Source organism: Tenrec ecaudatus, chromosome 13, assembly GCF_050624435.1.
Source record: "Tenrec ecaudatus isolate mTenEca1 chromosome 13, mTenEca1.hap1, whole genome shotgun sequence".
Taxonomy (NCBI): Eukaryota; Metazoa; Chordata; class Mammalia; order Afrosoricida; family Tenrecidae; genus Tenrec; species Tenrec ecaudatus.
In genome coordinates this window covers 19241525-19247269 of record NC_134542.1, presented here as the reverse complement: position 1 = coordinate 19247269, position 5745 = coordinate 19241525, and positions in this window count along the sequence as shown.

The window sequence follows — 5745 nt, the reverse complement described above, 5'->3', positions numbered from 1 at the left end:
GGACCTGGGCGGGGCCTGCCACTCCCCACCCACCCACAAGCGGAGCCCACACGCCCCTCCCCGGGCAACTCAGCCAATCACAGGCGGGCAGTGACGACCCTCTCATCCTCGGCTCTGACGCCTGTTTGCGTCATACGTGGCGTAAGAGGTCTGTGGTCGCGGGGTGCCTACCCAACACTTCCTCCCCCCGCCCCCCCCACCCCGGATAGTAGGCACCTCGCTAGAATTCCCAGTTGGCTAACCCCTTTTGGACGTACTAGCGCGTATTCATCTGCAGAGACCACCACTCTTGCCCTCGTTCTTAGGGATGGTGAAAATAGGGAGCGTTGACGGGGGGGCCGGATGGAGGGTGGGGAAAGTGAAGAGATTACGCACTTCTCTCCGTCAGCGACACTGGCGTCATCCTTAAGAGCGGGAGTGAGCTGTATTACCTTGGGCAAGTTGTTGAGCCTCTGCGTCAGCTCTTGGGAGTCTTTCTAGAATGCAGCTGGACTGACACCCACAAAACATGGCGCAGAGAGTACCATTGTTGTTCGTTTTCACTCGCTCTTTCTCCCACCACCGCCAGCAACCTTAGGGTTTCTGCCTGCAAACTCCCTCTCTTGTCTTCTCTCCATGCTCGCTGCCAGAGCCCTGGGAAGCCAACTGCTTCCTTCCCTCGGGACGCATGTAGTGATTTCCTAAGGATCATTTGCTCCCCTTCTTGTCACCCTCCGAGCCAGGGGGTGAGCTTTGTAAAGCTCAGACCTGAGCGCTGCCCTTGGACTTAAGAGGTTTCCCATTCAAACCCTTTGTAAGTTAACAAACATTTTCCAACACACAAGGACAGGGGATAGAAGAACAGAGTGAATAATTATACACCCATGGCCTTGGCTTAATAGTTACTGATATTTTGCTTTTATTATTTAAAAGAAAATGACGGGCAGTATATTTCACTTACAAATCTTTCAATACGTGTGGCCAAGGAAGAAGGACATTCCCACATCATCAGAATATCATGACCAAACTTACACTTCCTTAATGTAATGTAGTGCTCAGGGTCTGTCGATCCAACCTTCTCAAATGACTCCAGATAATGGCTTTCTTCAGCTGTTTTACTCAAAGCAGAAGTCAGCTAAGAGCAACCACCGCATGGGGTTATGTTTCATCATTTTCTTTTAAATTAGTATAGACCCTCGCCGTCCACTTTTCACCCATTTGGGACCTTGTCTTATTGAAGAGTCAAGGTCAGCTTTTCTGTACAATTCCCCGCCCTCTGGATTTATCTTCCAGTTTCCTGGTGATGCATTTTCCCTGTCTAGATTCTATCTCCTGTATTTCTTCAAAGGGGAAAATTCAATCTAGTGTCTTGATTAGATCCACTGTACAATTTTTTAAGGAACATACTTTATGTGAGATGCTTATGCCTTCAATGATATCACTGCAGGAGGGCATGGAGTGGCTGGCTGCCCCCTATCGGTGATGCCGATTGAAGGTAGAGGTGAAGTGCATTTGTGCTCCCCCTGTGGCCAGCAGGTCAAGTGGGGCACGGTGCTTTGCCGTCGTGAGGATAACTGTCTAATGGTCTTGCCGCTCGCTGATGAGCCTTGACTACATGAATTCGTTCTTTAGAGGCTGCATAATTATTTTCCATTCTATCATGCTTTAAGAGCTGTTGCTTTGGAGAAAGGGGGCACTTTCTTTCACAGATTTCTTTCAAACTGAAAGACAAGCGGTGGAGATTGGGTTTAGTTGTCCTGAAATGTGGTTCCAACCACTTAGCTAGTATACACAAACTACTGATTTTAGTGTCAACTCAGTTTTAAATCCCACCCCTCAGTTTTTTCTATTTTGAATATTAGTATGTCTTTTAAATACCTTTTTATGGTGAATTAGGTGAAGGTATACAGAGCAGATCATAGTTGTATAGTCAATAGATTAGTTTTGTTTCACCTCATCCATTGCAATCCCTGTAATGCACCATCACTTCCTCCGAGCCTTCCCTGTGTTTCTGGTTTCCATTCCTCCTCCCTTCCTAACTATGAGTCTTTTCCTTAACTGGTTGATTGTTGTAACATGGGAGTGAGTTCAGTTTCCACCCTGAAGGGTAACTAAAGGTCATAGTCTTGGCAGTCCTACGAGTCTCCATCTGACCCGTAAGCCAAGTCTCTTTGTGATGTTGAGTCCATGTTTTCCCTCTCACACGATCCAGGGCCTCTAATATGGTCCTCTTTGGTGCAAACCGTGTGGTAGCTGGGCACCATCTACTTCTTTTGGTCTCAGGAAAGCAGGGATTAGTGCTTGTATGGACCATTAGTCCGTTGGACTAATTGTTCTACCTGTCTTGGTTTTCCTCACTCGAAGTATGATTTATAGATGCACAGCCTTATATACAATACATATAATGTGTATCAGTCCATGTTAGTAATTACTCTTTTTGAAATTAAAATTATTCCAAATTAAGCAAACAAGAGTTCCCTCTGACACATCGTATTAAGTTTTGAAAGCGCCCCTGATGGGCGCCACTCCACGGGTTCCAGCTTCATTTTGTTCATTCTCTGCTTCAGACACAGAAGCCGTCATTCCTCCAAAGAGACTGGGTAGCTTTGAGTAAGGCCGGTGCTAGAGCTTTGTGGATGCTCATGGTCCAGTTAGGTGCTCAGCTACAGCCAAAGAGTTGATGGTTTGAACCCACCCAGAGGTACCTAAGAAGACAGGCCTGGCAGCCATCTGCTTCTGAAAAACCACAGCTATGAAAACCCAGTGGAGTTGCAACGGATGTTACTTGACCTTTCAGTGCACAGAGCTAGAACACAAGGCCACACACACGATGTTATTTCCAATTCAAACTTAACTGCGATTTTATCGGAATTCTCGGTTTTATGCTTTCATCTATTGATTCTTCTCCTGAAAAACGTGGTTCCTAATGACTTTACATATTACTCTTATGGTTAATCCTATAAGATGCATACAATAAAGGAATCATTAAAACTATTGTAAAGGAATCATTAAAACTATTTCTCTACTAATAAAACAATGAATAAAGCTTATGGTGTTGAACAGTATATCTTGTCCTTAGAATAAGGTCCCTGAGGCTGTACCATAAAAATATGGGTCAATCTATCTTGCGGATGTGCTTCCTCTTTTTGTGCTGACCTCTCCTAAGCATGATTTCCTCTTCCAGGGACTCGTCCCCTCTGGTAACATGTCCAAAGTATCTGATACTAAGGATCTACCATCCATACTTCTAAGGAAGGAACCGTTTGGCTAGCCTTCTTTAAAGATACATCTGTGGTTCTTCTGGAAGCCTGTGGTAATTTCAATATTCTTCCCCAACCACCCCATGATTCAAAGGCATAAATTCCTCTCTGACCTTGTTTTTTGTCCATCTTTCGCCTCATGCGATGCAATTGAATACACCGTGACGTGCGTCAGGTGCACCTTAGTCTCCCAAGTGACATCTTCACCCCTTAGCACCTCACAGAGGCCTTTGGCCCAGTGCAATGCTCCTTTTGATTTCTTGACTGTGGCTCCCATGGGCATTGCTTATGGATCCCAGTAAAATGAAACCCTTGACCTCTTCAATCTTTTCTGTATTTAATATGTGAGGACTTTGGGCTAATTTACATTGAATTGTAATTCATACTGAAAACTGTTTTTCTTTACATCTTCAACCAGGCTTCAAGGATTCTTCTCTTCCATAAAGCAAGGTTGTGTCATCTGCACGTCTCATGTTGTTAACGAGCCTACCTCTAACCCCAAGGTCACATTTTTCATGTAATCCAGCTTCTTGAATCATTTACTCAGTACACAGATTAAGAAGGATGCACCCTTGACACACATGCTCCTGATTTTAAGTGACAGCGTCCCTTTGTTCTATTCAAAGGACTGCCTCTTGATCTAATGTACAGGCTCCTCGTGAACACAATTGTTCTGAAATCCCCATTCTCTGATGTACGAGCCAGAGTTCGTTACGATCCACACAGTCCAAGGCCTTTCCAGAGTCATTAGTACACAAGTAAACATCTTTCTGGCATTCTCTGCTTTCAGCCAAGATTCATCGGACATCAACAATGATATTCCTCATTCCATGTCCTCCTCTTAATTTGGCTTGAATTCCTGGCAACTCCTTGTCAACCTCGTGGCTAGTATAATGACCACCCCCATATCTGTCTATTGGTTTGGAGGCATAAGGAACTCAAAGGGCAGTCACAGCTTCTATTTAACAGAACTCCGTGTCCTCGGGGAGAGCACTTCATCTCTGGTCACTGGAATTTGCAAACCCATCAGGAAGGACAGGGGATGCTGTTACTCACAATAGTGGGAGGGGCCCCTTTGACCATTGCTCCCTGGTTCCAGAACTCTCGAGATGTAGAAAGCATACTGTGTGTTACTATTAACAATGGTGTGTGAGGCTCGAAGGTAGCATCTGATCTTTCACTTCACAAGAGGGAGAAGAAATCTCCATCATCAGCATCAGCTGCTGAAGCTGAGTCCCAGGAGGCAGGGCTCAGACATTCCTCCAAACTCTCTTGTCGGCCCTTCTGACACCAACCATCCATCCATCCACCGCACGCTCTACTTCTCTGCTGGGCTTGAGAATTCACTGCAGAGACCACACAGAACTCAGATAATACGTAGATTTATGGAGTTTATTAGGGAAGTTAACGGGTTGCAGCCCAGGATAAAAAATGCTTAGTACCATTCTTTGATCAGGTGTCTCTTCTCAGCTGTGCCCAGTGGCAGGGCTCTCTCTGGCCCTCAGTCAGGCTTTCACCTTGCTCAGGTAATGTTACAAAGATCTTTCAGTGCTGCCAGTAAATGTCCCCAAACCCACCTCACTGCCATGGAGTCAATAAGGACTCATAGTGAGCCCTGTGAGTTTCCAAGACTAACTGTGTATGGGATCAGCAAGTCCAGTCTTTGTCCCAAGATGCTGCTGATGGTATCCAACCTCCAACCATGTGGATCGCAGCCAAATGCAGAACCACTACACCACCAGGGAACTTCAACGCCCATAAAGATCCTCCATTCCATGGGCCGGCTGTCCCACAGTTAGTGTAGCTCACAAGTTGAGGCAGAGAACTAGCAGACGAATGCTGGTCCGATCACCAGAGAGCAAGAGAGAGACAGGCAGGGCTGACCAAACCATCTATCCCTTTGCCCTTCAATCAAACTGTGACCTTATTAATCCCATGTTCCTACGGCCAGGTTGGCACATTAAACCTATCACAGGTGCCTCTTTTATACTCAGTGGGGTGGTAAAGTTGACCGATCCTCATGGAATTCTAAACTTCTACAATCAGGTGATTCACTGGACCACAGTTACTAATGGCAGGACTTGCAGAAGCTGCGCGGAGGACAGGAGAGGCAAATCCATTTGCAGCATGTCCCTTTTCCTGATGAAAGAAATTCAGTGTCAGAGCCTGTCACAGGTTGCTAGTGTGCCCTATGGAGGGGGCAACCATTGCCCTTTGCTGTTGGCAAACTGGTCTTCAAGGATACTTGTAAGAAGATAATCCCCGGGGAGAGAGATCTGTCTTATTGAGCCCAAGCATAGCCTGAAATCCTGACACCAGATCCGTTGGCTCATGGGTCCATTAAGAAAGGTGCTTGAGGAAACAGTTTGGCTGATCTCCATAACATGGATCATCTCTTCTGCCTGACCATTGACACACCTTCACAGCCTTCTAATGGTGATTCATGGAGGAAGCCTTTCTGTGCCCTTTGCATGTGGGGCCTTTTTAGGCCTCCTTGTCATCGATC